This window comes from Rattus norvegicus, chromosome 19 (assembly GCF_021556685.1).
Source record: "Rattus norvegicus strain SHRSP/BbbUtx chromosome 19, alternate assembly SHRSP_T2T, whole genome shotgun sequence".
In the NCBI taxonomy this organism is placed as follows: Eukaryota; Metazoa; Chordata; class Mammalia; order Rodentia; family Muridae; genus Rattus; species Rattus norvegicus.
In genome coordinates this window covers 22,123,745-22,148,797 of record NC_141552.1, presented here as the reverse complement: position 1 = coordinate 22,148,797, position 25,053 = coordinate 22,123,745, and the positions used below count along the sequence as shown (strand labels likewise).

At 41.6% G+C, this 25,053-nt stretch overlaps 2 protein-coding genes across 5 annotated transcripts in view; one reads left to right on the top strand and one right to left on the bottom strand.

Moving 5' to 3' along the window:
- LOC147999107 (uncharacterized) overlaps positions 1-25,053 on the top strand; it is a 924,037-nt gene that overhangs the window by 743,292 nt on the left and 155,692 nt on the right. The gene's annotated exons all lie outside the window — the stretch shown is intronic.
- LOC147999110 (disks large homolog 5-like) overlaps positions 1-25,053 on the bottom strand; it is a 260,765-nt gene that overhangs the window by 147,910 nt on the left and 87,802 nt on the right. The gene's annotated exons all lie outside the window — the stretch shown is intronic.

Sequence of the window (25,053 nt, the reverse complement as noted above, 5' to 3'; positions counted from 1 at the left end):
ATGGATGTAATATCGTCTTTACGTATGATGAATATATACTTCAGGAAAGGACTGCTTCCTTGTTTCTATTAAGATCTAATATGACGAAAGGATTCTGATTAATATTCCAGAATCGTAGGCCACCAGGTTGGTATGTCATCACTCACTGAAGTGAGGTGAATTTTATAACACCTTTTGGCCACCCACTTTCAATGTCATTATGTGGTATTGCCTTAGGCTCTTTTCTACATTCCCCTGCCTTTGGCTGAGTATATGTTTGAGGTCTCTCTGTGACTGTGCAAAGAAGTAAGAGCTAGGGCTGGGCCACAAAATAAGAAAGTACTTGTTCATCCAAAACAAAAACAAAAAACAAACAAACAACCAAAAAAAGCTCTAGGGTAAAATATCGGTGCTAGTGCTGAACTGAACTGCCAGAGGTAATTTTATTTTAAAGTAAATAACACTATCTTGGGGCTGATAATATGAATCAAATATCCTGCAACATAAGTTTGCAATGTTGCCTGCATTTTATAAATCAAGTCTGACCACCGTTTTGGTTCTTTCCAATCATGTCTGAGTGCATCATCACGGGAACCCCAAAGAAAATCAGAAATGGGTCCTTGAAGCTGATGCACAGGGCCAGTATAGACCTGAATATTACAGAGGACACCTTGATTCTTAACACAAGGGATCATTTCTCCATCCCTCTTGTCACATAATTTATGACAAGATGTCACCTTTCCTAACCTTAGCTTCTTTTCCTAAGTGCTGCTGAAGGGAAGATTTGGTGTCAAGAGGTCTGGACTCAGACCACAGGAACACTGAATTCATTTAAATAGGTGTAGTTTATTGAATGCACACACCAATACAGTTCAACCAGAGCAACAGCTCACAACTGTGTACTGGACATTGCTAGGCCCAGCTCATTGCAAAATCCACATGGGCTAAAGCACAAGTGCTGGAAATGCTGCTGTCTATGGGCCCTGACTCGGGTCATTTTACACATAATTGTTCCTATTTTCCTTGAATCTAATGGGTCCTATGTGAAGCTCATAGTTGGGGAACTTGTTAATATTAACAAACCTCGTAACATACAGAATATAACAGGGTATGTGACCAGCACCACACAGTTCAATGTCAGGTTTTTTTGTTTTTTGTTAGTTTGTTTGTTGGCATCCATAATGTAGAGGCGTATTACAGAACAATAGGAAAGAGCTGGCTGCTGTGTAACAAATTTGCTGCTATTAAGGTAGGTATGGGGGCAAGACCTCAGTAACAGCCCTTAAGATGGGAAGGAGATGATGTGTTTGATACCTGAAAGGAGCTGCCTCAGCTGTGTTTCTCTGCCTGCTCAGTGTCCATTCACCATCACTCTGTCCCTGAAGAGGAACTCAAGGTCTGCCCCCTGCTGCCTGTGAGCCAGGACTAGGCACAGAAAGGCAAGGCCACAGCACTGGTTTCCAATTCCTCAGTAATGCTGGATTTCCAATAATGTACTTGTATACACAAATACAGTGTGGTAAGTTACAATATATACTAATCATTTCTTTCATAGGGCAACAGTTGATTGACTACAACTAATTCTATTTTAAAAAAAGAAAAGAAACCTGGCTCTTGTGGAAATATACAAAGAAATATCTACGATGGTGGGCAATGAATTCTGCCATGGACTGAACTCAGAAAAGAGGGGTTGTGAGAAAGATGCATGGTCAAATAGCCCACCAGGTTCACATTGTGTCAACTTGATTTAATCTAATGACAAAGAAGTGGAGTATCTCTGATGGCTTCCTTCTAATCCCTTGAAAGGATCCCTAGGGATTGGCCTCAGTTCATCACACTTCTTGATGGGGCAACAACACTCAAGGAAGCTTGAGATTGTCATAGGCACAGTATTATGCTACATATACAGAGTAGATAATACTACGATGTTCAGATGATGATATCCATTTGTATGCACCCAAAGCCTATCTTGTGGCTGGAGGTTACTGCTTGCCCCTGACCCTGCCCCTGACCATGAACTTGCCCCTCCCCCTACTCCTGACCCTGCCCCTGCCCTAGGCACCTAGGGGAACTGAGGAGAGCCTGAGGGACAGACCCCAGGCCAGGACCCCCAGAGGCTTGTGTCTCCCTTTTCCTAGAAGTGTTATCTTCAATTCTCCACACTGGGTTTCATTTGCCAGGAACTGGTAGTTGGAGGGCTTTGCTGAGCCTGGGATAGTGGTGGGACTTATGATTGAGGGAAGTCTTTCAGGGAGATGGAGGCCTTTCTCAAACTCTCTGAAATCAGGTACCCTCCCTGGTTTGAGAGCCCTGGGAAAGTTGGGAAGCCACTTTTCCCTGTCCTGTGTGACTTTACCTGCAGGGTGGGCTCTCCTGCAGGAGACACTTTCACAGGCTTCTTTAAAAGCACCTTTTCCTCAGATCCAGATCAGCTGTGAAAACAGGCTTCTCCATGTCAGGGTGAGAGCTCCCCCTCCAAGCTCAGAGCTACAACTCCTTAGGATCCTCCAGTCACAATGCTGGGTGGGTCCCATGGAGGAGTTAGAGCAAAGTGCCCCTTCTGAGAGTTGACTTCTGAGAAGAACAGACCTGAGAGAACAAAGTGCATCCCAGGGGAGAAAAGAGGCCTGAATGATTTTAAATTGGAGAAAAACCCCATATCCACCATCTAACAACGTTAGGGTTTGTGCATGTGTGGACTTCAGAACCTTAAGGTCAGATTTTCTGATAACAGCTGCTAGGTGAAGCTGAAGACTACTGTGGGTGGGATTGTCCCAGGCAGGGAGGGGATCTGACTCTGCAGGCCTGGCCAGCTTCTTCATTCTCCTGAAACTAAGTGTTGGTCAGCTGTAAATCTGAAGTGAGAGTTGGTTTTTGTCAACTCAAATGGATGACATTTCAAGTCTCACACATTATGGGAGAGAGACACATATACCCACGGGTGATTTGAACTTACTTCTGTAGAAGTGACTGGGAGCCAACAGAGGGAAAACATTCTCACCTTTAGGATTCTGTCTGTATCAGAGACTACAGGGACTGGCTTCCTGGACAGACATGGCCAAGCAGACACACCGTGTAATGGGGAAAACCTGAGGTAAGAAATGTCCTGGGGACAGTGATTTCAGGTTGTGCCTTTACCCAGGAATCTCTGTTGCCATTAAGGCAAGCGGCCTTGGGCCTGCTAACTTGTCACTATGTCAGGGTGTCTCTGCTCTTACACCTGCATCAGGACCTTCTTAGATGAAGGCCTCTCTTTAAAAAAAAATGTATATAATGCAATGTTTCTCAAACTCTGGGCTACGACCACTCACAAAGAATGTATATCAGATACCTTGCAGATTATGACTTATAAGAGTAGCAATATTAGTTATGAAGTAGTACTGAAATAATTTTATGGTGGGAGTCATCACAGCATGAAGCACTGTATTACAGGTGTGCAGCACTAGGCGTGTTGAGAAGCACGGCCATAGAATCTGACAGATGGGAGCAGACCAGAAAATATTCCTCCATTCACATAACAATTAAAACCCTAAATGCTCAGATCAAGAAAGAATATTAAAAGGGGTAAGGTATAAATATGCAGTAACAAATGAATTCAGACCTATCTGAATTACACCAGACTTCTCTTTTTTTTTTTTTTTTATTAACTTGAGTATTTCTTATATACATTTCTAGTGTTATTCCCTTTCCCGGTTTCCGGGCAAACATCCTCCTCCCCCCTCCCCTTCTTTATGGGTGTTCCCCTCCCCATCCTCCCCCCCTTGCCGCCCTCCCCCGAACAATCTAGTTCACTGGGGGTTCAGTCTTAGCAGGACCCAGGGCTACCCCTTCCACTGGTGCTCTTACTAGGATATTCATTGCTACCTATGAGGTCAGAGTCCAGGGTCAGTCCATGTATAGTCTTTAGGTAGTGGCTTAGTCCCTGGAAGCTCTGGTTGCTTGGCATTCTTGTTCATAAGGGGTCTCGAGCCCCTTCAAGCTCTTCCAGTTCTTTCTCTGATTCCTTCAACGGGGGTCCTATTCTCAATTCAGTGGTTGCTGCTGGCATCCGCCTCTGTGTTTGCTGTATTCTGGCTGTGTCTCTCGGGAAAGATCTACATCCCGCTCCCGTCAGCCTGCAAATCTTTGCTTCATCCATCTTGTCTAATTGGATGGCTGTATATGTATGGGCCACATATGGGGCAGGCTCTGAATGGGTGTTCCTTCTGTCTCTGTTTTAATCTTTGCCTCTCTATTCCCTGCCAAGGGTATTCTTGTTCCCCTTTTAAAGAAGGAGTGAAGCATTCACATTTTGATCATCCGTCTTGAGTTTCATTTGTTCTAGGCATCTAGGGTAATTCAAGCATTTGGGCTAATAGCCGCTTATCAATGAGTGCATACCATGTATGTCTTTCTGTGATTGGGTTAGCTCACTCAGGATGATATTTTCCAGTTCCAACCATTTGCCTATGAATTTCATAAAGTCGTTGTTTTTGATAGCTGAGTAATATTCCATTGTGTAGATGTACCACATTTTCTGTATCCATTCCTCTGTTGAAGGGCATCTGGGTTCTTTCCAGCTTCTGGCTATTATAAATAAGGCTGCGATGAACATAGTGGAGCACGTGTCTTTTTTATATGTTGGGGCGTCTTTTGGGTGTATGCCCAAGACAGGTATACCTGGATCCTCAGGTAGTTCAATATCCAATTTTCTGAGGAACCTCCACACTGATTTCCAGAATGGTTGTACCAGTCTGCAATCCCACCAACAATGGAGGAGTGTTCCTCTTTCTCCGAATCCTCGCCAGCATCTGCTGTCACCTGAGTTTTTGATCTTACCCATTCTCACTGGTGTGAGGTGAAATCTCAGGGTTGTTTTGATTTGCATTTCCCTTATGACTAAAGATGTTGAACATTTCTTTAGGTTTTTCTCAGCCATTCAGTATTCCTCAGCTGTGAATTCTTTGTTTAGCTCTGAACCCCATTTTTTAATAGGGTTATTTGTCTCCCTGCGGTCTAACTTCTTGAGTTCTTTGTATATTTTGGATATAAGGCCTCTATCTGTTGTAGGATTGGTAAAGATCTTTTCCCAATCTGTTGGTTGCCGTTTTGTCCTAATAACAGTGTCCTTTGTCTTACAGAAGCTTTGCAGTTTTATGAGATCCCATTTGTCGATTATTGATCTTAGAGCATAAGCCATTGGTGTTTTGTTCAGGAAATTTTTTCCAGTGCCCATGTGTTCCAGATGCTTCCCTAGTTTTTCTTCTATTAGTTTCAGTGTATCTGGTTTGATGTGGAGGTCCTTGATCCACTTGGACTTAAGCTTTGTACAGGGTGATAAGCATGGATCGATCTGCATTCTTCTACATGTTGACCTCCAGTTGAACCACCACCATTTGCTAAAAATGCTATCTTTTTTCCATTTGATGGTTTTGGCTCCTTTGTCAAAAATCAAAGTGCCCATAAGTGTGTGGTTCATTTCTGGGTCTTCAATTCTGTTCCATTGGTCTATCTGTCTGTCTCTGTAACAATACCATGCAGTTTTTATCACTATTGCTCTGTAATACTGCTTGAGTTCAGGGATAGTGATTCCCCCTGAAGTCCTTTTATTGTTGAGGATAGTTTTAGCTATCCTGGGTATTTGCTATTCCAGATGAATTTGCAAATTGTTCTGTCTAACTCTTTGAAGAATTGGATTGGTATTTTGATGGGGATTGCATTGAATCTGTAGATCGCTTTTGGTAAAATGGCCATTTTTACTATATTAATCCTGCCAATCCATGTGCATGAGAGATCTTTCCATCTTCTGAGGATTTCTTCAATTTCTTTCTTCAGAGTCTTGAAGTTCTTATTGTACAAATCTTTCACTTGCTTGGTTAAAGTCACACCGAGGTACTTTATATTATTTGGGTCTATTATGAAGGGTGTCGTTTCCCTAATTTCTTTCTCGGCTTGTTTCTCTTTTGTGTAGAGGAAGGCTACTGATTTATTTGAGTTAATTTTATACCCAGCCACTTTGCTGAAGTTGTTTATCAGCTTTAGTAGTTCTCTGGTGGAACTTTTGGGATTACATAAATATACTATCATATCATCTGCAAATAGTGATATTTTGACTTCTTCTTTTCCGATCTGTATCCCCTTGACCTCCTTTTGTTGTCTGATTGCTCTGGCTAGAACTTCAAGAACTATATTGAATAAGTAGGGAGAGAGTGGGCAGCCTTGTCTAGTCCCTGATTTTAGTGGGATTGCTTCAAGTTTCTCTCCATTTAGTTTAATGTTAGCAACTGGTTTGCTGTATATGGCTTTTACTATGTTTAGGTATGGGCCTTGAATTCCTATTCTTTCCAGGACTTTTATCATGAAGGGGTGTTGAATTTTGTCAAATGCTTTCTCAGCATCTAATGAAATGATCATGTGGTTTTGTTCTTTCAGTTTGTTTATATAATGGATCATGTTGATGGTTTTCCGTATATTAAACCATCCCTGCATGCCTGGGATGAAGCCTACTTGATCATGGTGGATGATTCTTTTGATGTGCTCTTGGATTCAGTTTTCCAGAATTTTATTGAGTATTTTAGCGTCGATATTCATGAGGGAAATTGGTCTGAAGTTCTCTTTCTTTGTTGGGTCTTTGTGTTGTTTAGGTATAAGAGTAATTGTGGCTTCATAGAAGGAATTCGGTAGTGATCCATCTGTTTCAATTTTGTGGAATAGTTTGGATAATATTGGTATAAGGTCTTCTATGAAGGTTTGATAGAATTCTGCACTAAACCCGTCTGGACCTGGGCTCTTTTTGGTTGGGACACCTTTAATGACTGGTTCTATTTCCTTAGGAGTTATGGGGTTGTTTAACTGGTTTATCTGTTCCTGATTTAACTTCGGTACCTGGTATCTGTCTAGGAAATTGTCCATTTCCTGCAGATTTTCAAGTTTTGTTGAATATAGGCTTTTATACTAAGATCTGATGATTTTTTTAATTTCCTCTGAATCTGTAGTTATGTCTCCCTTTTCATTTCTGATTTTGTTAATTTGGACACACTCTCTGTGTCCTCTCGTTAGTCTGGCTAAGGGTTTATCTATCTTGTTGATTTTCTCAAAGAACCAACTTTTGGTTCTGTTGATTCTGTCTATGGTCCTTTTTGTTTCTACTTGGTTGATTTCAGCCCTGAGTTTGATTATTTCCTGCCTTCTACTCCTCCTGGGTGTATTTGCTTCTTTTTGTTCTAGAGCTTTTAAGTGTGCTGTCAAGCTGCTGACATATGCTCTTTCCTGTTTCTTTCTGCAGGCACCCAGCGCTATGAATATTCCTCTTAGCACAGCTTTCATTGTGTCCCATAAGTTTGGGTATGTGGTACCTTCATTTTCATTAAATTCTAAGAAGTCTTTAATTTCTTTCTTTATTTCTTCCTTGACCAGGTTATCCTTGAGTAGAGCATTGTTCAATTTCCACGTATATGTGGGCATTCTTCCCTTATTGTTATTGAAGACCAGTTTTAGGCCGTGGTGGTCCGATAGCACGCGTGGGATTATTTCTATCTTTCTGTACCTGTTGAGGCCCGTTTTTTGACCAATTATATGGTCAATTTTGGAGAAAGTACCATGAGGAGCTGAGAAGAAGGTATAACCTTTTGCTTTAGGATAGAATGTTCTATAAATATCTGTTAAGTCCATTTGGCTCATGACTTCTCTTAGTCTGTCTAAGTCTCTGTTTAATTTCTGTTTTCATGATGTGTCCATTGATGAGAGTGGGGTGTTGAAGTCTCCTACTATTATTGTTTGAGGTGCAATGTGTGTTTTGAGCTTTAGTAAGGTTTCTTTTACGTATGTAGGTGCCCTTGTATTTGGGGCATAGATATTTAAGATTGAGAGTTCATCTTTGTGGATTTTTCCTTTGATGAATATGAAGTGTCCTTCCTTATCTTTTTTGATGAATTTTAGTTGAAAATTGATTTTATTTGATATTAGAATGGCTACTCCAGCTTGCTTCTTCTGACTATTTGCTTGGAAAGTTGTTTTCCAGCCTTTCACTCTGAGGTAGTGTCTGTCTTTGTCTCTGAGGTGTGTTTCCTGTAGGCAGCAGAATGAAGGGTCCTCGTTGTGTATCCAGTTTGTTAATCTATGTCTTTTTATTGGGGAGTTGAGGCCATTGATGTTGAGAGATATTAAGGAATAGTGCTTATTGCTTCCTGTTATATTCATATTTGGATGTGAGGTTATGTTTGTGTGCTTTTCTTCTCTTTGTTTTGTTGCCAAGACGATTAGTTTCTTGCTTCTTCTAGGGTATAGCTTGCCTCCTTATGTTGGGCTTTACCATTTATTATCCTTTGTAGTGCTGGATTTGTAGAAAGATATTGTGTAAATTTGGTTTTGTCATGGAATATCTAGGTTTCTCCATCTATGTTAATTGAGAGTTTTGCAGGATACAGTAACCTGGGCTGGCATTTGTGTTCTCTTAGGGTCTGTATGACATCTGTCCAGGATATTCTGGCTTTCATAGTTTCTGTCGAAAAGTCCGGTGTAATTCTGAATGGTCTGCCTTTATATGTTACTTGACCTTTTTCCCTTACTGCTTTTAATATTCTTTCTTTATTTTGTGCGTTTGGTGTTTTGACTATTATATGACGGGATGTGTTTCTTTTCTGGTCCAATCTATTTGGAGTTCTGTAGGCTTCTTGTATGCCTATGGGTATCTCTTTTTTTAGGTTAGGGAAGTTTTCTTCTATGATTTTGTTGAAGATATTTACTGGTCCTTTTAGCTGGGAGTCTTCACTCTCTTCTATACCTATTATCCTTAGGTTTGATCTTCTCATTGAGTCCTGGATTTTCTGTATGTTTTGGACCTGTAGCTTTTTCCACTTTACATTATCTTTGACAGTTGAGTCAATGATTTCTATGGAATCTTCTGCTCCTGAGATTCTCTCTTCCATTTCTTGTATTCTGTTGGTGAAGCTTGTATCTACAGCTCCTTGTCTCTTCTTTTGGTTTTCTATATCCAGGGTTGTTTCCATGTGTTCTTTCTTGATTGCTTCTATTTCCATTTTTAATTCCTTCAACTGTTTGATTGTGTTTTCCTGGAATTCTTTCAGGGATTTTTGTGACTCCTCTCTATGGGCTTCTACTTGTTTATTTATGATTTCCTGGAATTCTTTCAGGGATTTTCCGATTCCTCTCTGTAGGCTTCTACTTATTCTCTAAGGGAGTTCTTCACGTCTTTCTTGAAGTCCTCCAGCATCATGATCAAATATGATTTTGAAATTAGATCTTGCTTTTCTGGTGTGTTTGGATATTCCGTGTTTGCTTTGGTGGGAGAATTGGGCTCCGATGATGCCATGTAGTCTTGGTTTCTGTTGCTTGGGTTCCTGCGCTTGCCTCTCGCCATCAGATTATCTTTAGTGTTACTTTGTTCTGCTATTTCTGACATTGGCTAGACTGTCCTATAAGCCTGTGTGTCAGGAGTGCTGTAGACCTGTTTTCCTGTTTTCTTTCAGCCAGTTAGGGGGACAGAGTGTTCTGCTTTCGGGCGTGTAGTTTTTCCTATCTACAGGTCTTCAGCTGTTCCTGTGGGCCTGTGTCTGGTGTTCACCAGGCAGGTCAGTTGCAGCAGAAAAGTTGGTCTTACCTGTGGTTCCGAGGCTCAAGTTTGCTCGTGGGGTGCTGCCTACGAGCTCTCTGCGGCGGCAGCAACCAGGAAGATCTGCGCCGCCGTTTCCAGGAGCCTCTGTGCACCAGGTTTCCAGATGGCGTTTGGTGTTTTCCTCTGACGTCAGAGATGTGTGCAGAGTGCAGTCACTTCTGGTTTCCCAGGCATGTCTGCTTCTCTGTAGGTTTAGCTCTCCCTCCCACGGGATTTGGGTGCAGAGAACTGTTTGTCCGGTCTGTCCCTTCAGGTTCCGGCGGTGTCTCTACACCAGACTTCTCAACAGAGAATCCAAAAGCCAGGAAATCCTGGACATATGTAATGCAGACCCAGGATCCTATACCCAGCATAATTCTCATTCATCATGAATGGAGAAACCAAGATATTTCTTGAGAAATCCAAATTTAAACAATATTTTTCTCTAAGACAGCATAACAGATGACAATAGGAGGAAAACTTAAAGACAATGAGCTAAACGGTACCCCCAAAAAGTAAGAAATTAATCACCTCGCAATAATTTCAAAAAGAAAAAAAGACAAGCACACAAACATAATTTCACCCACAATCAGAAAAAGAAGAGAAAGCAGCAATCATTGGTCTTTAATAGTTAAGTAGTCTGTCTGTCACCAATTCCCCAGCTCCTAGGGACTACTTTTGCCAGCCAAAGTGTATCCAAGAATGGGTCTATGGTTCTAGGTCCCTGTGTAGAATAGGATTGATTGACTTACCTGGCATTAATGCAGTGGTAGGCCCTTGGCTCTTGTGAAACCTGTTGCCCACCAAATTGGGATCCTAGAGGTGTGAGGTGGGAATGGATATGTGTGGTCGGGGAGCACTGTCATATTGGCAAAGCCGAACAGAAATGGGGAGTAAGGTTTGATGAGGGGATACTGGAAAGGGGGCCACAGTTGAAATATAAGTAAATAAAATAGCAAATTAATAAAATAGCCAAAAATAAAATAAATAGTAAAAAGGTAAAAGAAAAATTAAACCAAAACAAAAGAATTCCCTGTAGTGTATTGGCCTAATTCTGCTTCTATTTTAATTCTAATTTGGAGAACTCAAGACTGGCTACCCCAAAAAAACTGACCCTGTTCCCAGATAATTGTGATTATAAAGAAGCCAACAGCCAACAGCTGCACAGCAGAGAGATGGGGGAGGTGAGCTTTGAGGGCTTTGCTAGAGAGGATCATGAGGAGGGAAGAAGGAAGAAGAAGCGGCCAGAGAATAAAGGAAGAAGGTGTGTGATGGAGAGGAGAGAGGAAGAGGACAGCAGCCATGGTTAAGGGAGAGGAGAGCCTGGTCCTGAGGGCTGTCCAAGTGCAACAAAGAGCAGCCAAGATGCTGCACAGTCAGTAAGAGTTGAGCGTTATTGTTTGGAAAGTAGATCTGATACCACGGAGGGCAGGCAGCTGCCCAGCTACTGTGCTGACTAATGCACACTAAAAATAAATTTAACACAATATGTATAACCAGTAAGACAGCTCTGTAGAGGATCCTAAAAGGAATACTTTAGTTTGAGGGAAGGATAAAATACCAGAGAACACAGGGGATAAATTTACAAAACTAGGACAGTTAATCAAAGAAGACTGTGAAAACCACAAAAATTTACATAATGACAAAATTTAATACATAACTTTATAACAATAATTACATACCACTAAACAATATCTGGGATGATGGGGCATGAATTCTGCCATGGACTGAACTCAGAAACGTGGGGTTGGGAGAAAGATGCATGGTTAAATAATCCACCAGGTTCACATTGTGTCAGCTTGATTTAATCTAAGGACAAAGAAGTGGAGTATCTCTGATGGCTTTATTCTAACCCCTTGAAAGGATCCCTGGGGATTGGCCTCAGTACATCACACTTCTTGCTGGGTCAGCGACACTCAAGGAAGCTTGAGATTGTCATAGCACAGTATTAGGCTAGATATACTGAGTAGATGATACTAAGATATTCAGATGGTGATACCTGTTTGCATGCATTTTTAATGTGGACCTAAGGAAAGAGAGATCAAGGTCCTCAGAATAGAAAGATCATTTCCAGTTCTTTTCTACCATTCCAGAGTGAAAGACTGGTAGGGAGAGAATGGTAAATAATAAAGAATTCGTAGATGATGCTTTGAATGAAGTGTGGGTTTCTGTGCTGGTTTTAGACGGGGTCTCAAGTATCACATGTTGCCTTCTACCTGGCTGGCCAGGTTCACTTTGAGCTCAGATAAACCTGCTTCCACTTTCCAATAGATAGACTTACAAGAGTGACCTCCAAGGACTGTGAGGACAGCATTAGCCTTTGACAGTTGAGGTGTGTAACCCACAACTATAGTTTTAGCCACGTTTTCCCATGTCTACCAGCTATTTCAGATTGTTGCTGTTCTATGCCTGACAATCAGGGACACAGAAAAATAACCTGAAAGAGAGCAAGGACATGGTGATCACATCCTTGCCTGTTCTGTATGTTCTGGATGAGGTTTGTTAAAATTCCAATATTGCAAAAAGCTTTATATAGGGCCCAGCACATTAAGGGTCACTATGCATTGTTCTATCTAAAATGTCTAATCAGAACTGAACACCAGACAATACTTCCTGCGAACTTCATATGAGAAGCTTAAGTTTTTTTGTGTTTTTTCCCTTTCTTTTTTCTCTCTTTATCTCTTTCTTTCTTTCATTCTTTCTTCCTTCGCTTTATAAGTTTAGAGGGATGTATTTTGGGCCATTGATATGCCCCTAATATCTTAGTTATGGATGTGATCGATCAGTATTAGTGTATGCATTCAATAAAATATCCATTTTTGACTAAGGTAGATGCTTCTGTGTTTTGTGGGGTGACCCATTGTCAATGTCTAGCGAGGTGGGGCCCTGGGTACGGTCGCATACCCCCAGGACACAGGGGGTGCAGAGCAAAGGCAGAAGCAACTGCACACAGTTGCAAGCTTTATTAATCCTTATAAAGCTAGGAATATGAATAACTACAATTTTCATTTTGTCAAGATTCCATAAGATCATTATTCCCAGGATACCAGGAACAACTGAGGGAAGACTAAACAAAGAAATACGAAAAAACAAAGGCTTCTTCTCAAAATATTCATATAACAAATCACCTCTCTTATTATAATCAAAATATACTCACCATTACCGAGAGAGCGTTAGAACCACTTCCACAGAAACAGGACACAGCAGAACATAGCTTAGGGCCAAGTGAGAAAAACATTTTGTTCTCCAGGGTGGAATTCCAGCCCCTACTTGTATCTGTCACCAGGCCTTTCTTGACCCTGCCTGGGAGCTGCATCTCTATGTCTTAACAATTCCTCCTTTTTTCTTTTGTTTTAAAAGAAACACTTTCCATAACATAGCAAAAGTCTTTGTAGGGGTTTAATCATGTAAAAATAAAGCAACATAATACATAATGTACATAAGATTATGGCAAAACTAGCTCCACCCAAGCTATGGAAAATCCTTTGAAGCCAAGCCTTGGGATCTAATCCTGTCAATTGATCATCCAATAATTTAGCTATTTACATAGGGGTAGTATCTTCTAGCTGTTTACCAAAAGACATTCGAGCATCGTATTTCAAGGCATTAATTACTTTTGTAGCACTTTCATTACCTTCCAAATGGGCTTGAATTAACTTCCAATCATGTTCTGTATCATTATCCATATATTTATTAACACAAAAGTAGTAGGATTTCAATCATATCTTAAATCCTCATATTTTTCAATAAATAACTTCTTTCGACCCAACCATTCTACTGTTTGTTTTGAAACATCTACTTGATGTTGAAGTCTAGTATCAGTTTTAGTTTGCTCTATCCATAACTCATGTGAATCTTTATGCCAGTCTTCAACAAAATGCTTTGTCTCAATAGATGTTTTTAATGCTATGCTGGAAATGGCTGCCAAAGTAGCAACAGAAATAAGACTTAAAATAGTAGGTACAAACTCCAATAATTCTTTTACTGTTCCTCAGCAGATTATTAAAAAAATCAATAATCATATAATTAAGAGGATCTTGAGACCAATGATGTCTCAAATTAACAGGCATCCATACATATATTTTTTGCTGAATATCATAATAGAATATTGATTTATATTAAACTAAATAGATGAATTAATACATGAATACTAATGACAATTAGTACAAGCAAATCCATTAGCAAAATTAAATCTACCTATTAAAAAGAAATATGGCATAGGAATACAAGTAGTAACCTTTTCTTTCTTAAATGTTGTAAAATTATACTGAGAGGCAGATTGAGCAGTCCCAGAAAAGCTTCCATTAGCAAGCACAGCTTCTTTTAATGCAGTGACAGTCTTCCACAAATGAGCTTGAAACGCAGTAGGATCTTCCACAGAGGCCAGTCGGTTATCAGCAATGCCTCCATCTCCACATTCCCTCAGCAAGGATCCATTAAGAATTTCATTCTTCTCTCCGTTCATCCTGGTAACATTTGACAAATCACAAGTGGTAACATTCCATTTTGAACATGTATTAATAAATTGTCCATAAACACCCCAATTTATCTATTTATCTTGAATAATTTACAAAACATGCCAGGGCATTTTTCCAACTGCATGTGTGATATTTTAAGCCTATATAAGTAAATTGATCACAAATAGGATATACTGGCTCGCTAACAAACGTAATGCTATTCCAATTTTGGTTATAGACCAAGCTGACAATCCTGAAGCCTGTAACATTTATTCCTGGGAATAGTAAATTTTGATAACCCATTTGTGGGCATGATCTCTGTCCTAAACACAAAGGCATCATTAATCCAGCATAAGGAAAATTATACAAAGCTCCATCACGTCTATTCAAAAAGTTAAATTATTCCAAAGAGATGATAAAATGCTTGGGGTGGTGTATAAAACCTCATCTGTTTCCCCCCAAGTAGCAGGTTGAAATAAAGGCGGATAAGGAATATAAGCCCGATAACTCACATTGGACGCAGCAGAAGAAACCGTGAGTAAAGCACACATTGCTAAGAATAAGTGCTCAGCAGTAAAGGGCTTTCCTGAAGGAGACAACATTTTTTCCTTTCAGTGCTTAATCGCTTCACCTGACCCCATATAGGTAATGGGCTTGTCACTGCACGGATCCTTATCCATTGTTGTTTGTGGACACTAAGAGAAACCAGGGCCTCAGTAATGGAGGACACCTCCTCATCTCCTGAGAACATCCATCAGGAGAAAATGTAGCTGGTTTAACTGGATTCCTTTGAGGGTAGGGAGCGGTTCTTATCATTCTGGGCTTGGATCCATCTCCTGGGTAACCAGAATTGTCTCCCATCCTGTAATGAGACAAAACCCTCTCCCCTACATACAATGATGTCCCTTCCTGCCATTCAGCATCTCTGTCAATTTTTATCCATACTGTCTGTTCCATGCCTTTTGGGGAAAGTTAACAAAGTGTCTATCTGCTCTTGATATAACTTCACCTTGTGGTAAATAAAGAAAATTAATAACGTATAATGCTTGTGCCAATATAGCTCTGTGACTGGTCTGCAAACTCCATTCAGGCTGTGTAAGGTCATCTCTTTTCTTCCTTTTCAATTTTATAATTTGTCATTTCAGGGTATGGTGAACTCTTTCAACAAAATTTTACCTTGGGGATTGTATTCTATACCAGTAATATGTACAATATGATATCGTTGACAAAGTTGTTTAAGTTGATAAGAAATATATATATTTTGGTCCATTATCAGTTTTAATTTTAGAGGGCAGTCCCATAACAGCAAAAGTTTCCAATAGATGCAGTAGAACATGAGCAGTGCGTACTCCTGGCAATGGTGTAGCCCATACAAATTTTGAAACATTATCTATGCTTACATCTATATATGAAAGGCGACCAAACTCAGAAATATGGGTTCCATCCATCTGCCACGATGTATTAGGTTGCATTCTTCTGGGATTAATTTCAGATGGAATACATTTTATAAGTGAAGGCTCACAAATACGACAATTAGCAATAATTTGTTTGGCTTCAGAATAGGGAATCTTACATTTAATATGGAAATATCCTGTATTGGCATGATTGTAACTGTTTTCTTCTGGGGTAGCAAATTCCACTAATTGATCTACCATAGGATTGCCAAGTGTTAAAGATCCTGGCATTTTTGAATGTGATCTAATATGTGCAATGAATATTCTAGAGTTTCATAATAGTAATAGTCCTTTAATATGTGAGAATAACAGTTAATATAAGCTTAGATGTAGAAACAAGAGCAGTCGCAATATTCTGTACTACTCCTACAACATAAGCTGACTCGGCTATAATATTTTTACATCATGAGTAAAATCTGGCAATACATTAATTACTGCTAATACTTCATTTTGCTGTACTGACCCAAAAGAAGATTCTTGTCCCCAAAATTTATCTTTGGTCCAATAAGCCATCTGTCTTAGATCTTTGGTCTTGGAGCCATCTGTAAACACAGTAATGGCAGATGGTAATGGATTAACGGAAATTAGTGTATTTATCAAATTTCTTTTTGTTTTCTAAAGCAATCCCACAATTTACTATGGGGAAAATAAAATCCAGTATTTCCAGTGTAACAAATCATAGATAATTGAAAAACCTCAGATGTCTGCATTAAATATTCCACTTTATCTTTGCTTAATTGGAAAATAATAACAGCACAATCATATCCTCACAGTGTAACAGGTCTTTGTATGCCTTGCTGAATAATTAAAGAAATTTGTCCCTCATATGTTGTTAATGTTTGGTTAAAGTTATATTTAATATATATCCATTCTAAAGGCAACTCATCCTGAGTGAAAGTGCCTGTAGGATATTCAAGATTATTTAAACATATAATTTAATAACTCTATCTGGATCAATACGTGCCAACTATCCATCTTTCCATTTTCAGAAAAGATATCCTACCATGCCTTCATATAAGCATTAATATCCCCAGCCTCCTTTATAGGTAATAATGCTCTCCTGTATTCTTCATTAGCATTTTCAAAAGCAAGCATTTGCAGCAGTTGTCCTCCAGCTTCCTCTCCTACCACTGTTCTTTCCAATGTTAATTTTAATATACATAAAAACTTAATATATGGTTCATAGAAAGCTACTACCTTTTTCAACCAACCACTATCATCCTTTATAATAAGTCGGTTGGGCCACACCTTGAATCGATGCTGGCCTAATTATAGGAAAAGAAAAAGCAGGTGAATTCGTCATCATCGTCGTCTGAATCTAATGGTTAATATGTCATCCTCCAGAAATGACTTAGAAAAAACTGCTTCAGGCAGTGGTGCAGAGCTCAAAACTTTTACTTTCACTTTTGTCTTACTGAAGCTGTAGCTTCTTGTTCTGTATTCCTTATTGCCCTGTCTGCATTCATGGCCTTGAACATAGTAAAAATCACAGCTCAAAGAGACCAGAAATTGGAATCTTTTTGCCCTGCCTGACAGCCTTTTCCACCTTAGCTTTCACTTTGACCCAGATATCAGAATCCCTGGAACCCTCGACAGGGAACCAAGGAGTGTACTCTCTTGCTGTCTCTAAACACTTTCCTAAACCAGACTGAGAGACATGAATTCCCTGCACCTTTAAAAGATGCTTAAGCATAGCAAGATGAAGAGAAGATTTATCTTGTCCCATTTCCTTGTAATAAAATGTACTTACCTTATCTGACTGTCCTGACTTACCTTCAGGGACCCCGTTCTGGTGCCAAAGGTCAACGTCTAGTGTGTTGGGAGCCCTGGGTCCAATCGCATTTCTTTCTGTGTTTCCCGATGCTCAGTGGCCATGCGACTCCAGCATGCTTTGAAATGAACCAGTCTGCCACCACCACCACCACCCCCCCACCACCACCAATTTGGTTTTGTAAATAAAGTGTTATTGACATTGCCATACTCAGCATTTACATCCTGTTCAGTGCTGCTTCTGGCTGCAGCTGCAGGGCTTAGGAGCCACAGAGCTGAGAGCATTGACCATTTGCCTTGTTTGTGAAAGAGGTGACTGACCCCTGTGCTCGAGGTGGCCTTCCCGTGCCACTTAACGCATAGCATGGGTCTCTGTGCCATCCTCTCCCTTTGCTGTGGTATGCACTTCTTGGTACATTTCTGTTAGCTCTTGACATTTCCAGAGCATTGCGGCTTGCAAATTGTATTTGAATGGCACCAGGAATAGACCTGATAGCAGGGTGTGGGACGCTCCCTATAGGGACCCTGCCCAAGGGAATAAGATTACTTTTCCAGTCAACTCCCTAGACAGTGAGCCTTTGTGGAACAAAGTACTTCTTGACATGACTTACAGTCATGACTCTCTGCAGTGCACCCAATCCCTGTTTGGCTCAGATGTCCCCCAGAGAGGTTGTGTAAGCGAGTGTCCCCAGTAGAGGCAGCATTCTGTGTGGTAGCATTGCCATGGCATCCAGGAAAGTCAAAACCAGAGGGACATGACTTGGAAGCAGATGTCCATGGGGAGAAGGATGGACAGGGGGTATGCTGAGAAGCACTTCCTTGGCTTTTTCACAGCCATGTAGGCTGCATGCCATGCTGTGTACCCATGCTGTGCTGAAGCCCCAGGCTTTGATTCTCCCACAGCTGCTTTGTCCTGGGGCCAGGGTAGGATTAAGCAGACTTCAGCAGGAGAAAGGTGAAAACCCTGGTTGCGGGGTGGGGATGGCACAGTCATAACACTCCTGCACATGAGGCCCCTGACTTAGAGCCGTATAGCAGCTGTGACAAGCCAGCTCTGGTGACACTCATCTGCAATCTCAGCCCATGGGGGGTAGAGGCAGTAGGATCAGTTGTTTAATTATCCTTGGCTACATGGCAAGTTCGAGGCCAGCCTGGGCAACTTTGTCTATGAAAATAAGACAAAACTAGGTCTTGACTCTGAGCATCACTGCCTATACCTGGCATGGTTGCCCCACCCCAGGTAAGAAACTCCTCTGTCCAGAGGCCATAACTGCAGGAGACCCCTGGCCAAGTGTCTATACAGCGCCCTGTTTGACTGGTCTGTGCTGAGGACCAACCACGCTCTCCTCAACAGGAAGGACATGGGAGAGGCTGTTTCTGTGAGGTCCCGGGCCCTGAGACGGCCAAGAATAAACCCTGTCCTTGGGAAAGCCATGGAGACTAGGAACCCGGGGGACCTCTGCAAACACCAGGGCTGGCATGGGACTCTGATCCTCTACAGCAGCTGCTCTCAATCTGTGGGTTCTGTATCAGAGCTCCTGCACACCAGACATTTACATAACAATTCCTCACAGTAACAAAGTTACACTCATGAAGTAGCTCTCCAATAAGTTTATGTTGGGATGACAACATGAGGAACTGAAATAAAGAGACACAGGATTAGGAAGGGTAAGAACCGCTATTCTATAGGAACCCAGGCATCTGCACTCGGTGTCTGCAAGTGTGATAGGCTAGGCTTCACCCTCAGCGATGCCAGCATGTGGGCACCAAGCCCTAGGTTCCACCCCAATGCTTCCTGGATATGTGCAGGCCTGGTTCCATCAAGAAGTAATAAAGGAACCCTTGGTAAAAAACACTGGGTACCAAACAAGTCAGGAAAACACACCCCCTCTGCTGCAACTCCTCTCAGGAGGGCTAGTCTTTCCAGGAGGCCCCGGCTATAACCAAACCTTGTCTCCCAGTGCTTGCCCATTGGTGTCTTGGCCATATTCAGATTTGAGGACTTTGAACAGAATAGCTTCCAGCAGATTTGCATCAATGAATCCAACAAGTAGTTGCAGTCCTACTTCACCCAGCGCATCTTCAAGCTGAGGCAGGTGAGAGTGGACACCTATTCCCCAGCACAGCCCGGCCATCACCCTGAATGTCAGCGATGTCCCTCAGTATCAGCAGGATGGGGCCTGGGCACCATAGGTTCCCCAGGACCTAAAGTTATGTCCTTGAACTCAGTGCCATGCTCAGCCCTTCCAGCCTCTTTCAACCCTTCTGGAAGCTCAACTGCTCCTGCAGCAAGGCATCAGTGTGCACATTCTGTCACGTCATTTGTGTGTGTCTACAGGTGGTCAGAGCCTGTCCCCTCTGTTCCTTTCTTTTGCTGTATTTGCCTTTCTGAGGAGGCAGGACTCACAGGTATGGGAGGCAGCCACATGCATATTCTGCAGCCATGTCTGACTCCTCTGAGGCTCAGTCCCACTTACACACCTACCCTCCAACCTCCCCACTCCATGTCACCCCTGGAGCTCTGTAGACCTTCCTGCTTTCTGTCTTTATATAACTGGTGACACTGCAGCCCTCAGTGGTGTCATAAAGTGTTAGTTTGTCTTTGCACTGCCTGGAGGTCTGACTTAGGAGAATGGCTACCATTCTCATTCCTGTTCAAGGGTCAGAATCTGAATCCTCTGTAAGGCTGAATAATATTCCAGCACATGGCTGTGCCATGTTGAATTTACACAGTCACCTATGGATCTTATATGTTGGCTTGTAAACACACACATATAAGACTCAAGTGACACCCAAGTGGAGAATTGCTGGAGTCCTCCATGGCTTTCTGAACCGTCTGAGAGACCATCCTGTCCACAGTGTATAGGGCACCATCTACTCATAGCTCACACAGCATGAGAAGATTAGGGAGGGTTAACCTGGCTTCTCTGTCTCCTACTTTCTGCCACACTAGCCCTAGCATCTTTCTGTATTGCAGTGAATGTTTAGAACCCAGGAGGATTCCAGCTTCCTTGCTCAAATATAGCAAGTTCCTCCTTGCCTGTTTGAGACTGAGTCTCATGCAGCCCAGGCTGGCTTTGATCTCACCATTAGTTACGATGGCCATGAACTCCTGGTTCTCATGCCTCAGACGTCTCTGAGTGCTGGGTGACAGGTATGCACCACTCTTAAGTCCTGCCACTGGGACAAGAGTGAGCAGAGCCAGCTCTGAAGCACACACTTTGCTGGTGTCAGTGATGACTGACTTATGATCCTGTCTTCCTTGCCCATGGCCCTTCTCCTTGCTGCATGCCATCCTTCCTCCCTGTGACTCATGGGGGACACCAAGCCTGAGGATGTCAGGAAGAAGTTTACTTACTTCACTGGGTTGGAGGCTGTTAGATTCCTGCGTCAGTAGGTGAGATTCAAGCTAGAAGGTTTGTGGCATGAGAAACGGGAACAGAACTGGCATGGCAGGAACAATCGTCGCCTGGCTCTGAGAAGACCATGTGGGCAGAAACTCATCGTTGGGCAGGTAGTGAGCTCAAGACCAGGCTGGGCATTGCTCAGCACATGTGAACAGGTGTGCTTACATGGACATGTGTTTCCCCCACATGGTCACCACTTATCCAGGCACGGTGAATACTCCAAGGAGCTTTTTATGTTTTAACATTGTGTGTGTTTGTGTGTCCATACATGCATATACACACATACATTCGTACATATACACGAATACACGTACATGAAAACACATGCATATACATGACTATACACATTCATGCTGACACACACATATATACACACCTACATGCATACACACATACACACACACATACACACACATACACACATACATGCATACACACATACACATATACATACACATATACACACATACACACATACACACATACATGCATACACACATACACATATACATACACACATATACACACATACACACATACATGCATACACACATACACATATACATACACACATATACACACATACAATACATATACACACATACAAATACACCTATACACACATATAGACAGACATATACACACATATACATATACACGTATACACATACATGCATACACACATTCATATCCACACGTACATACAGACATATACATACATACTCACATACATGTAAGCACATGAGTGGAAGCCAGAGGACAGCTTGGCCCTTGGTTCTCTCCCTTTTACCACGTGGGTCCTGGGGATTGAGTCAAGCTCATCAGACTTGACAGCAAGCCCCTTTAACTGTAGAGCCCTCTTGTTGGCTGCCAGTCACCTCTTTCCACAAATTCTATCCATGGTGGAATGTTTACAGTTGTTATTCTCATGATTCCTTCAGCAATAGCGCAGACATCATTTACACTGCATTAGGAGTTATAATTCATGTAGATGTCAGGAGAGCTGGAGGCGTGGATCAAGAAGAGAGCCCACTTTCAATGTCATTATGTGGTATTGCCTTAGGCCCTTTTATACACTCCCGTGGCCTTGTCTGAGTATATGTTTGAGGTCTCTCTATGACTGTGCAAAGAAGTAAGGGTTAGGGCTGGGCCACAAAATAGGAAAGTACTTGTTCATCCACAAACAAAAACAAAAAAACAAACAAACAAACAAACAAAAATAGCTCTAGGGTTAAATATTGGTGCTAGTACTGAACTACACAGCCAGAAGGTATTTTTCTAAGTAAATAACACATATTGGGGATGACAATATGATCAAATATCCTACAACATAAGTTTGCAATGTTACCTACATTTTATAAAACAAGTCTGACCACCGTTTTGGTTGTTTCCAATCATGTCTGAGTGCATCATCACGGGAATCCCAAGGAAAATCAGAAATGGGTTCTTGAAGCTGTTGCACAGGGCCAGTATAGACCTAAATACCACAGAGGAAACCTTGATTCTTATCTCAAGGGATCATTCACCATCCCTCTTGTCACATAACTTATGACAAGACGTCACCTTTCCTAAACTTAGCCTTTTTCCCAAGTGCTGCAGAAGGGAAGATCTGGTGTCAAGGGGTCTGGATTCAAACCACAGGACACTGAATTCATTTAAATAGGTGAAGTTCATTGAATGCACACACCAATACAGTTCAACCAGAGCAACAGCTCACAACTGTTTACTGGACATTGCTAGGCCCAGCTCATTGCAAAATCCACATGGGCTCATGCACAAGTGTTGGAAATGCTTCGGTCTATGGGCCCTGACTCAGGCCATTTTACACATAATTGTTCCAATTGTCCTTGAATCTATTGGGTCCTATGTGAAGAATACACTTGGGGAACTTGTTAAGATTAACAAACCTCATAACATACAGAACATAACAGGGTATGTGACCAGCACCACACAGTTCAACGTCAGAGTTTTTTGTTCTTTGTTAGTGTTTTTCTTGGCATCCATGATGTGGAGGCGTATTACAGAACAATAGGAAAGAGCTGGCTGCTGTAACAAATTCACTGCTATTAAGGTAGGCATGGGGGCAAGACCTCAACAGTAGCCCTTAAGATGGGAAGGAGATGATGTGTTTGATAACTGAAAGGAGCTGCCTCAGCTGTGTTTCTCTGCCTGCTCAGTGCCCATTCAACATCACTCTGTCCCTGAAGAGGAACTCAAGGTCTGCCCCCTGCTGCCTGTGAGCCAGGACTAGGCACAGAAAGGCAAGGCCACAGCACTGGTTTCCAATCCCTCAGTAATGCTGGATTTCCAATAAGGTACTTGTATACACAAATACAGTGTGGTAAGTTGCAATAGATACTAATCTTTCTCACATAGGGCAGCAGTTGATTGACTACAACTAATTCTATTAAAAAAAAGAAACCTGGCTCTTGTAGAGATATACAAAGAAATATCTAGGATGGTGGGGGATGAATTCTGCCATGGACTGAACTCAGAAAAGAGGGGTTGGGAGAAAGATGCATGGTTAAATAGCCCACCAGGTTCACATTGTGTCAACTTGATTTAATCTAAGGACAAAGAAGTGGAGTATCTCTGATGGCTTCCTTCTAGTCCCTTTAAAGCATCACTGGGGTTTGAACTCAGAACTTCACACTTCTTGATGGGGCAACTACATTCAAGGAAGCTTAAGATTTCCATAGGCACAGTATTATGCTATATATACAGAGTAGATAATACTAAGATGTTCAGATGGTGATGTCCATTTGTATGCACTCTTAATGTGGACCTAAAAAAAGAGAGATCAAGGTCCTTAAAATAGAAAGATCAGTTCCAGTTGTTTTCTACCATTCCAAACAGAACGACTGGTAGGGAGAGAATGGTAAATAATCGAGAATTCGTAGATGATGCTTTGAATGAAGTGTGGATTTCTGTGCTGGTTTAAAACAGGGTCTCAAGTATCACATGTTGCCCTCTACCTGGCTGGCCAGGATCACTTTGAGCTCAGATAAACCTCCTTTCACTTTGCAATAAATAGGCTTATAAGAGTGGCCTCCAAGGACAGTGCAGACAGCATTAGCCTTTCACAGTTGAGGTGTGTAACCCACAACTATAGTTTTAGCCATGTTTTTCCATGTCTACCAGCTATTTCAGATTGTTGCTGTTATATGCCTGACAATCAAGGATGCAGAAAAATAACCTGATACAGAGTAAGGAATGGTGATCACATGGTGATCTCATGGTGCCTCTTCCGTACGTTCTGGATGAGGTTTGTTAAAATTCCAATATTGCAAAAAGCTTTATATAGGGCCCATCACATTAAGGGTCACTATGCACTGTTCTATCTAAAATGGCCTAATCAGAACTGACTCCCATATAACACTTCCTGCAATCCTCATATGAGAAGCTTGAGCTTTTAGTTTTGACTTTTTCTTTTCTCGTTCTTTCTTATTTTTTACTATATAAGTTGAGACAAAGATAGTTAAGGCCATGAATTTGCCCCCAAAATTTGAACTACGGATGTGATCAATCAGTGTTAGTGGGTGCATTCTATAAAGTATTCATTTTTTACTATGATAGATGCTTTTGTGTTTGGTGGGGCGGCCATTTCCCAGTGTACAGGTGCTGGGACCTTGCTCTATCCACTTAATGATGTTTATAGCCTCATATTAGATGTTTCTGTCCACCCTCTATATCTCTTGTGTATTTTATTTTTCCGATAAAAGCTCATGGTATATCTTACTCAGGCCTGTGAGCAGTGCTCCTTTGGTGGCAATGGTGCAAAGAGCAGAACCCCACAAGCAGCATGAGGTTCCCTTCACTGGAGTCTCCAATATTGCATTTTCCTCTGGCAACTGGGCTCCACACTTTTCCTAGCACCTTAAAGACTTCAACTCTTTCTCCTAAGGAATTTTCTGGCAATTGTCGATTGCTAAGCACATGACTTCATGAGTGTTCCCCTAATACACACGCATGTTGTAACCTACCATGCAGACTATTTCTTGATGTGATATAAAGCACCTGTACATAATGAGACAGGAGAACTTTTGAGTGCATATTCAAACTGGTGTGAAATCTCACGACATTTTAATGGCTTACATTGGTGAATGTGGACAATTTGAGTTAGTGAGACATTTTTTTGGGCAAGATTTGACAGGAAACATTCATTTAGATGCATAGGAATTACTAAGGTTTTTTATAATCAAGCCTTGAGGAAAATTTGGCTTTGGAAGCAGGAGATGCTCAGTGGCTCTGCCCCAGGAAAGTCTCCTGGAAAGGGCACCTCTGCTTATGCTCAGTACAGGGAGAACATTACCAGGGAGGCAAAGTCTGCTCCCCATGACATCTGCTGTCCCTTCTTGGACATTCTATTGTCTCCTAGAGAGTTCTGGCATCCT